Source organism: Mandrillus leucophaeus, unplaced genomic scaffold (assembly GCF_000951045.1).
Source record: "Mandrillus leucophaeus isolate KB7577 unplaced genomic scaffold, Mleu.le_1.0 Scaffold542, whole genome shotgun sequence".
In the NCBI taxonomy this organism is placed as follows: domain Eukaryota; kingdom Metazoa; phylum Chordata; class Mammalia; order Primates; family Cercopithecidae; genus Mandrillus; species Mandrillus leucophaeus.
The window spans coordinates 1337268-1348661 of record NW_012105831.1 but is presented as its reverse complement, the minus strand read 5'-3'; positions in this window follow the sequence as shown (position 1 = coordinate 1348661).

The window sequence follows — 11394 nt, the reverse complement described above, 5'->3', positions numbered from 1 at the left end:
TGTATTTTTGGTATCTGAGAGCAGAGGGGTTTTGTAACTATGTCTCAGGTATAGCCTGGGGAAAAAACAAGATCTCAGAGAAGAAATGCTGGCATCATGTTTCCAGGAAGCCTCACAGAATTTTCTGAAGAGTCCATGCAAGCAGCAGAATGAATCCCAAGTGCCCAACAGCAGCAAAAGGTGGCCACAGAGACTGCCACACCTGACAGGTTCCAGGGGACATCTGTGCTGCCACCCGTGTGGACTGACAACAGAGGACCAGGTGGGCAATAGATGCGGCACCGGGCGCTGGTGTAGCCAACACGCAGGGAAGAAGAGATAGACCATAATGCTGTCCAACCCGCTATTGGCACTATTGATGTCCTAGAAACTTATACACAACCCCAAGTGGTGGAGATGAGATCAGGATTCTGTACAATTAAGTTTTTGTCACGTAAGTAGATTAGAAAGAAGGTAAAAATAATTATTAGGTTGAATTATATCAAAATAAAAATTATCCTTCTAGCATGCTTGAGTAGTGATCTGACACTATTCATGGTGCTAAGAGCCCTGCAATGGTGGTTCAGGCAAGGTTAGAATAGTGAACAGTGAATTATTCTTGCCTACCTTCTTGCTGGGGTGCAGGAGGGGAATGGAGTGAGCTGCTTTCTGCTAATTTATTCCATCCCTTTGTCTCTGATGACAAGGATAAAGGGTGTAGCTATACAGTATGCTCTTAAAGTCACCATAGTGCCACTGCTGCAGCCATGGTTGTTCCCAAAATAGTATGGTATTTTGAGTCACCACAGCTTTTGTCATAGTAGCAATACGGCTTTTCGGAGCCAAGATCTGTCATTCATTCTAGTTAAGCTAAGAAATTCATGACATCTGAATGTGTTCCAAAATAATGGAAGGTGTCTGTTTGACCTGTCAGCCTAGTGACAGTGGACAGTAGTAGAAGAAGAAATACATAAGCTCTGGAACCAGTCAGACCTAACTCCAATATGTTCTTTTACTTATTAGCTATGTTGGCTGAAGTAAGCCATTTTACCTTTATTAGTCTTAATATTCTAATATATATAGTTAACTTAATATCTGTATGGAAAGACTGATGTGAGGTTTAAAAATAAGATGTATAAAATACTTAATGTTTTTCTAGGCTAGTTGATGCTTCTCAATAATAATGACCTGTTAGTAGTTGATCGAGAGCTTTTAAAATTAAAATACGAAACTAGGGAGAAAATGTCCAACAAAATTCTACATCATGTACCATGAGAAACAAAACAGAGAGAGAACCTGTGAAAGAAATATTAGCTCATTTTCAGGAGAGATGAAGAGATTTGAAATTCACTTAAGGCCTCAAGTGTTTGCATATCTATGCCCAGTGCATTGGTGAGAGTCAATTAAATTTGTAATTTTAAAATAAGTATCAATTCAGTTCAATGGATTCACATTAAGTATGTTTCAGGACTGTTCTTGACTCTGAAAATATAACAATGAATATATCATGGCCACTGACCTAAAGTAGTTCATAATCCAGAAGTTAAATATTTCCAATTATTGGTGGTATGAAATTCATGACTGAAATAAGAGACCAAAAGATAGATTTATTTCAAAGGAAACAGCTCTATTAGAATATAGTAACCTTGTTTTTGAAAAAATATATATAATTTGTAGAAAGCCATGATCTTAAGAGTAGATAGGACTCAGGTGCTGAAGAAAGGGAGGAGAAACAAGTGATTGTATTGTGATTATGTAAAACAGACTTTCCAGCCTAGTAGAGGTTATAGAGGAAGGATCTTATTCCAGAATATAAAGTGGCCCAGAGGCAAGAAGTAACAGTGAGGAAGGTTTTCAACTCTTAGGACATTCTGTGGAAAGTAGAACTCTGGCATTCCTTACTGAAAATTTCATCTTTTAGTGTGAAGGGGAAGCAACAAGGAATGTTGCTATTCTGTTTTTAATTCTAACCAACAAGAAACAGCTTATTGTTGGAGTAAAGGTTATACTAAACTTGTGAGAAATCAAGTCATGTTGGAATCCATAAAGTGAAGAAAGGAAACAGTAGACATGGTCAGACATGCACTCTAGACTTTAGAAAAACAGATTGTTCAAGAATTCATAAAAAGGCTGGCATGATTTCATGGCTAGAGACTCTGGAAGGAAACACAAGAGCAAAGAGAGTTAGAAAAATATTATTTGAAGAATCCTAGAAATAAAAGTATGGATATTAAAAAGTTGAAAGTGAGAAGGACGGAAACAGTGACAGAGATGCAGAGGGAGGCAGTCTAGGGTAGACAGAGGAGGGATACGACAGAGAGACCCAGACACACACACATAGACGGACAGAGAGCAAAGATATTGTCAGGGAGACTCAGAAAGACAGAGTCAGCGGGAGGGAGATGGATGTGCTACAGGAGCAGGCAATGAGTTCAGGCCATCACAAGGCTCGAGGAGGGTGGTTTCAGCTTCCTGTGGTGTGGACCTCTCCCTTAGGCAGAAAGCCAGGAGCCTAGAGCAGATGATAACTGTAGCCTTCTAGCCTCACCTTATGCCCAGGGGCTGCTTCCCTCAGGAAGACTTCACTGCCCTGGAGAACATTATGTAGCGACCATGACCTCTAAGTGCTAACAGCTGGGGTTTCCCAGCACAAACAATAGCCCATCCCAGATGCGTTCCAGGCACAGATTCAACAGAACATATTATCTGAGATGAATGGAAAGTTCTAAAGATGGACCTGTACAATCACAAGTGACTCCAGCTGAAAAGAAAAGACATGAACAACCAAGAAAATTCACATTTAGCTGCACAGGAAGTTCTCAGATGACCTTAGATTTAAAATATACATACAAAAGTAGGAAGAAAAATGATATAACCAAAAGAGAAGAGAAAAATGAATAAAAATGTGATACAAACTATACTTAAAATATAGACTAAAGAAAGGAATCCAGAATGAGTTGAAACTTTTGAAAAATGCTAAAGACAAGATGTTAGAAATGTAACATTGGTTATATTGATTTAGGTAACCCAACACAATTCTAGAACAGTCATTCATTCACGTATTCATTTGGTTGATAAATTTATTCCGTATCCTATGATAGGCAAGGTAGGATTGAGGTATTTAAAGAATGACATTGATTCAGTTCTATGAGCTTGAATTCTAATTCAGAGACTGTCAAGAGACACCTACCCAAATTAGTACAACACACAGCAGTGGGAGGTGTTGAGAATGTGTAGATGCAGTCAAGTGCTCCGAAGCACAGAGTCAATAAAATAGGGCAATGCGTGATCAGGAAAGATTGTCAGCTGGACTTCAACATCTGTAGAGTTATAACAGGAGGACAAGAGGGACTCAGAGGAGATTACTAAACCAATTAGTGGTTGTATTCATTAAGGGTAGGCTAGGGCTGGGCTTGGTGGCTCAAGCCTGTAATTCCAGCACTTTGGGAGGCCAAGGCAGGAGGGTCGCTTGAGCCCAGGAGTTCAAAACTAACCTGGGCAACATGGTGAAACCCCATCTCTACAAAAATACAAAAAATTAGCTGTGCATGATGGCGTGCTCCCAGCTACCTAGGAGGCTGAGGTGGGAGGAGGTCAAGGCTGCAGTGAGCCATGATTGCACCACTGCACTCCAGCCTGGGCTAAAAAGAAAAAAAGAAAAGGTAGGCTAGGCTGCAGTAACCAACATGCCGAAACATGTCAAGGGTCATGACCATTTTGGAAAGAACATGACCACTAGGAGCCAGCATTCATGCCAAATTAACTATAGATATGCAACATGATGTAGACAAATTATTTTTTAAGATTGAAAGGTAGTTATGAATACTATCCAATACATATTGAACATTTAGTAGTTCTCAAGTTGTTACTAGTGATATGACTACCTTTTAGATGAGAAACTTGAGAATTGGATCAGGTGAGTACCACCCAATGTCCTGTAGCTGGGATCTGAACCTGACGTGTTTGACTCCAGAGTTTAAACTCTGTTTTGTTATGCATTATGTCACCTATATGGGTAAGGCGGATGATAATAAAGTCAGGTTGGAATATTAGTAATTGAACAGCCTTTTGATGTTGTCTGAAAGGGAATATCAAGTGGCATTGTTGTTGGCCTTGCCTCATTGAGTAGATAAATTAGCAACTTTAATAAAAACATAGGTAACATAATATGAAATTTACAATGTACAAAAAGCTTGGATAGACACTTAATGTAGCCGTATGTTATGTAATTTTTATAGTAATATTGCGTAGTCAGTGTTACTGTGTATTTTTTTTAACAGATAAAGGAACTGAGACTCAGAGATTGTGAGGAATATGACCAAAGTCACTTATCTACTAAACAGAGGAGCCTAAATTAGATCTAAATCCTGACTCCAGTGATTGCTGCTCTATATACTGGAGAGACCATGTCTGGAGCACTGTGTTCAGTTCTGGCCTCTATATTTTAAGATAGTCATTAGTAAGTGATTGTGCATAAACAGGGAACAAGAAGAGTTTATAAAATTGTAAATTTAGAATTCTATCACTGTCCCTCAAGTGCTTTGCTTAACACTCTGCTCCTAGTGGAATTGGTGTTTAGTCGTAGCTCTGGATTGTTCTATGATGTTTTGAAGCAACTGCACAGTCAGAATATATATCTTGACTTTCTTTAATTACTCTTCTTTCCACACTCGGTCATGCCATCCACAATGGCACAGACACAGATGCTGAGATCTGAAATGCAGTCAGAGGCCAGGCTTAGTAATGCTTTCTCTGCACAATTCCCTGTTACATTCAGAGCCAAGCTCTTGGTTGCCATCAATAATGGGGAACTTCTTATCTTCTCTGGGAAAGAAAGGGAGAATTCTGAGGGATGTTAAGAGATAAAATGAACCGACAATGACAGCATGAACTATTCACATATTGTCCCTCCATATTTTCATCCACCGAACTGTTTACTGAATCCTGAAATATCTATTTGTAGTTCCTACAATAATGATTAACTTCCAAATGGACTGGTTCCTACCAGCTGCCATTTGCCTCTGGTACTAGTATTTCTTGATATTTTATCTAAACCTAGAGGTATAAGTTCATTTTGATGATAGCCTAAAGCAAAATTTAACAATATTTGCTGCAGTTTCAGTATAAAATAACATTCACTGTTCTGATTATAATTTCTGTGATTATACCCCAATTGATAAAATATTTGCCACAATTATAATTACAGTAAATATGGTGGAAGAAAAATGTTACATGTATGCCAACAGGTTTAAGATAAAGCACACCATTTAGGAATTCCCCTATTGTACCTAAGGTATGATGATGGTGGCAGTGATGGTCAGGGTTTTTGGTATGGCAGTCTGAAGGGCAGGTTTCTCTCCACTGAACCTTGATCCAGCCATAGAGCCTGACACGCAGCCTGGCACATAGTAATAGTATATGTGTAACTGAGTAATGAATTTATTGAATGAAAATGACGCGTCTTCTGGAGGCCCAGGTAAGGTCTGAGAATAAAGATCAGCAAGTAAGTTTCAACAGTGAAGAGAAAGGAACGAGCCCAAGGGAGGATTCTAAGTCAGGCAGTGTGGGGGCAGATGGGACTCTTTGTTACTGAAACTGAGGGTGGCAGTGATGATGGGTGAAATTAATTATAGGGGTAAATTTTTGTATCCTTTGAGTGATAATAATAGCTAACACTAACCGAAGGATTAATAGGTGTCAGGTATTATATCTCATAATTTATATATAATTCTACTTACTTCTAAAATTGATTGTGAGCTAGGTATTAAAACAAGTCTGCTGGTAAGAAGATTAGAGCTCAGAGAAACAAGTATGCTTACATAAAAACCACTGGCTCTTAAGAGGTATTTGAATCCAAATCTAATACTTGTCCACTGATTCATGCTCTGATATGATACTTTTCAAAGCACTTTAAAACAATTTACTAATCAAAAGTCCAACTGACTGACTGACGTATTGGGTGCTTATGAGCCCATTTTGCTTTGTCTGACTCTGTTTTAAGTCTGTGTTCACTTTGGCTTTGACCTGATCACTCACAGTCTCTGGGATCTGCGGAATATAGCTTTGAGTCTTGCGCCTTCATTACTTAGGTTTTCATCTTCATAGCCCATTTAAATAAAGCTCTGAGCACAAAAGATTATGCTCTTTCTGTTTACTTAGGACATACTGGAAGTCATAAGAACGTCTTGACTGTTATTTAAAGATGTAAATATCCTGAGGGGTCTAATTAAATTATAACAAACCAGAGATGACCACATTGGAGATGAGACCAAAATGAAATACAACTTAATAAGGGTTAATTTATCACACAAAGGGGACATTTTTATAAGTAGGTGGTTTTTTATTCTAACAGTAAGTTTTATACTCTAGATATTTGCCATCCACTATGTCAAAAAGTACTAAAGAAAATTTTTAAATAAAAGGAAAAGAGCTTTATGTTAAAATAAACTAATCTGTAATAATTTGTAAGTTACGATAATGAAAAGCATAAATGCTGACTTTAGAAAGTAACTAAAGATAAAAGCAACAAATTACTGATGCAACATATTCTAGTACAAAACCATTTCCAGCAACTACATGAAGCTTCAAAATTGTGTGTAGAAGCCAGTAAAGAAACTCTTTAAAAATCTGATGATAATGACTCATATTTGTACAGCAAATGACTATTGAAAAAGTGACACTTTGTCATTTAGATTCTGAAATGCTGAGGCAAAGAATGCTTTAGAGTTGAAATCACTACTTACATGAAAGAACTTGGAAGTTTAAAATTTGAATTTTTCAAATAGTCCTCTTTCTCATTTCTGAATTTCCTTGTAATGTTCTCTAATGAGTGCAATCCCTTTCTCTTTATTTCTTTACCCCAAATTCTTCACCTACCTTCAGAGCATTTGCAGCTGGAGTCTTTCACAGAGCCTAGGTAAACTAGCAGTGGGTCGGAGGACACCTAGAGAGTCCTCCATCCCCCAAAGGCACAAAGATAGTTTTAGAATTAGTGATGACAGCGACAGGAGACAGGCAAATTCCTAGGCAGACAGGGATGGGTCCCTGGTGAAACCCGATCTTCAAGCCAAAGACAGTTTAAAGCTTGAAAACCAAGCTGCTGGTTCCAGATAGTGTCCACAAACACAGTGATAACTTCTATCTCCATCTTACCCTCTCTCTCTATAATGATGCCTTTGACCAATCGAATGATGCTTTTTTCCCCCAAAGCCCACCCATGGACCAATCAGCACATACTCCCCCATTTTGAGCCCGTAAAATCCCCGGATTCGGTCTCAAGGAGGGCTACTCGATTTTGGGCCTCCTCTTACACAGAGGGCTACCCACTGTGGATCCCCTCTCGTGTGGAGAGCTTTTCTGTCGCTCAGTAAACTTTTTCTCTGCCTTGCAGAACCCAGAACTCGCCGAGCTGCAGGTGGTGGCTGTAAACAGAGTCGTAACATGCTCCTGTTTGCTGAGCTACTGGTGTTGGGTGTGAAGAGAGCTGTAACACACACCTGTTTGCCGAGCTGTGGGTGGTGGGAACGAGAGAGCTGTAACATGCCCCCGTTTGCCTATCCGTAGGCACAAAGAAGTGAAGCCATTGGGCGCCATTCCCTGTGGGCTGGCTCACTGAACTATGAAAACTGCAACATTTCTTGGGAGCTCAGACCTCAGGACTCCCTGGGTGAGAGCTGTGACACCCGTTGGAGCTCTGCGGTTGCTGGCACATCTGAGTTTTTGGGTGTCACCATGCTCCCCTCGTCTAGACGCTGACGCCCAATGTGGAAACCACTTGCAACATGCCCAGTGCCTCTGTGGGCTGAGTGCAGAGTCCCTGTTCAGGCATGGGATTCAGGCATGGGATCCAGGCTGGGGCATGAGCTGAGTGCAGCCTGCTGGGTGAAGGGGGTGGAGTGAGCCTGGTGGTCTGGAGTGAGGCCGCAGGCAGAGGTCCTGGCCGCCACAGAGATTTCTGGCTGGTGAAGTGGTACCAAAAGGAATCCTGTAACAGTGAGTTCAACTTTGCCCAAAGTGTGGTCCTTCACATTATAGGCTGAGAAACAACATTGTCAGTGTTGCAGCAATGAACTGACTTGGAGGTGCCAATTCATACTAAAAAAAAAAAAAAAAAAAAAAATCACCAGAATGTAAGGTATTAATTTCTAATAAGAAATAGTGCTATCAAGTGAATTGGATGCTGGCCCTGACCTCATTAGTATATGGAAGGCTAACTGCAAGAAGTCTTCTTGGTGGGCATAGGGAAGAGTTGGTTGCCTGGTTCAAAGTTTGAGTAATTTCGGGTTCTGAAGCATGCTCTGCCCAGGGAGAGAATTAATTCAGGATGGTTCTGATAGCCCCAGAGGCCATCTTCTACCATATTCTGCGATTGAATGGAATCTTTAGGCTACCATTTCTATCCAGCCGGTTTCTTTCCATTTGTAGTCTTTCTCCAAGAAGGATATAAGTATAATCAATTAATTTCATTATTAATAATTGCATCTTTGTCTCCCTGAAGTTAAATCCAGGATACACTGAGGTTTGAGATGCAAACTTGTAGGATGAGTGTTTAGAGACCCAAGTTGTTAATGTCATATGTTTTGTGTGGAGATTTACAGTATGAAATTCAAAGGGAAATCTAATTTCCAAGTGCTTAAGGCTTCTCATAGGTACAGACAGTGAAAGCATAAACAGGAGCCTCCACCAGCTTGCAACATCACTTTCTTCTACTGAATTTTTAACCATCGATGTTATATTTACCTATATCTGTAAATTATGTGCTACATAGAGAAACGAGTGAAAATGCAGGTTATTAAGGATTAAATTGGGAGGCTTCCTTGTAGATGTTTTCTGATGTTGGAACCTGGTCACTTTATGACTTGCCTTGTCCCAGTGTGAAATCTGACCTGCACATTTAGCTAGTATCAACAACAACAAAACATGCCTCATTGTGTTTTTAATTTTTTGTGCCCAAGAATTTGGAACACTTTCCACCAAACAGAACTTTTCAGTATCACACTTTTTCATTTTTGCAATTGTCTTTATACTTATCTACTCTAATTATCTTTTCTACATACTGTTGTGACTGAAATAATGACTTTATTCCATTAAGTCACCAAAAATCAAATAGAAGATTCTATCAAAACATAGCTGTCAGGTAAAATTGCATTCTGTGGAAGGATAAAAGCTATTCGGTTTTAATATGAAATTTTAATTTGTTTCTGCCACAAAGATGCGTTTGTGATAATTTCCTTTAACATTTAAAAGATATTTTAAATGATTCCATTTAATATTTCTTTTCTGACTAATTCTGTTATCTGCTGTAACATAGACTGTGTAGTCTAGGAAACCTGAAGCCAGCCCTGATGATATAAAGTATCTGAGTTCTTCTTCTTATTCCGTTTCTGACTTATTTTATGAAAACTGGTAAGTCACTGAACCACTTTCTGCCTACGCATCTGAAAAATACGTTAGATAACTGCTGTCAACAAATAATGCATGCCTTTTATCTGCGGTGCATCAGTTTCATCACTGCCACAACTCAGCGGGGGAGGCAAAAATCAAAAGACAGAGAACAGCTCAGCAGTTGATGGTATTCTTCATGTAAATACACCTTCTATAAGTCATGTCTTCAGAACAATGCTACAAATGCCAAAGGTTTTTAACATGCTGTTAAACATCAGGATCAACTTTGTTGTTTATTTTATTGTTTTTTCAGGTAGGGGTTAGTGATGCTTCTTGTATTCCTAGTTTTGTATTAGCCCCTGTAACCAAGCTTTCAACCACAGCAATGCAGAATTCCAAGGCTGCCTGTCTTCACAGAGCAGTATTGCACCTCACACCCGAACCCCAGATTGTGAACTGACAGATGTGGGGCTATGCCCCAGAGTTAGGAATACAGATGGAACTGAGTTCAAATCTCAGCTCTGCCTCTTATTAATTAATCTTTTGACCTTGAACAAATTCAGTAGTCTCTTTGAGTCTCAGTTTCTTTATCCACCAAATGAGGGTAATTAACAGCACTCACCTCATGGAGTTAATGTTAAATAAAAATTAAATAAGATAGTGTATATACCTAATACAGCATTTAGCACATAGTAGACATGACATCACTGGTAACTCTAATGGTAGCTCTAAGTTGCAGAATAGAAAGATCAAAGCCTTTTGGCATTTATTTCTACCGGTGCCTTAAACCACAACCCTCTTGGAAGCTATTGATCCTTGTCTATGGATGGACACTGGCAATGCTCTGTATTTTATAAAGTCCCTGGAGAGTGAAGGCAAGCAGCTATCTCTCCATCTCTTGCAAAAGGCTTCCTCCATTTCCCCACCATCACTGCCTCCTCTGTTCCACAACATCAAGATTTTTAGTTTAAAAATGGTTAAAATTATACTATCTTCAATGCCTTTATTTTCCGGCTCCACCTGCCCTGCCCTGATTTTCTTGACTTGGTGGGAGTCTAGTTCAATAGCATAAAATCAACTTTCATTTATAAGGTTAAATCATCATTTATGATGATACATTTATATAGAAAAAATTCCAGGAAAAAAAAAAAAAAGCTTTTACTGACCTTCCAAAAGCTGGAGATAGCTGCTTAAATAACTAGTTCACTATGTCTTTTCTCTTTTAGCTAAAAATTAAGTGGATGTATATTTTTCTTGGCACATAGTAATATCTTGGGATAAATGGGGTGAGAAAATCATTTTCACAATGCATTTATAAAATAAAGCAGCGAATAATGTCTTCTCTTGTTTATTTTTCTCTGAAATGCCTCTATTTCATGGCCTAGGTTGAGATGAGTAGTGAAAGGAGAAGGAAGAATGGCTGAGATTGAAACAAGGCTTTTAAGAGGGGATTAATATCAAGGCAGTGTGGTCTACTAGAGAGAAAATCAGACTTGGATCTGGAGAACCTAATGCCCTTTTCAAATAAAATCTTGCATCTTTCTCAGTGTTAATTAGAAAATGTTTTTGTTTCTGTGACATATTTTCCCCGTGTAAAAAAGTCTACATTTCCTCCATGGAAAAATCACCCCTTTATTCCATTAAACTCCTACCTGTGGAAATAAATGAGCACCAACACAATGAGAACAAAGGCTAATTATTCAGAGCTTGTTATAGCAAGGAAGTCAGCCACCATCACTGCGTTTTGGCAGAGACTCAAAGTGAGGCAGAGAAGGGAGAATACTTTGTAGTGGAAGAAAAGGGAAGGCTTCAGGTGTGCCTTGAGCAGAAGCTATTGGCATGGGGGAAGCTGGACATGGTTAACTAAAAGTGGGACATGCTGTGTGATGGTTAGGAGGGTACATCTGACTTTTTTCAGTTGGTCCTAATTTGGAAGTTGGAACAAAATTAGGAAAGCTGTCAGTTATTAATCATGTCCTCATCATTTTTGGCTCATTTTTAAAGGGGTTACTTTTTGGCTTCCTGGATTGT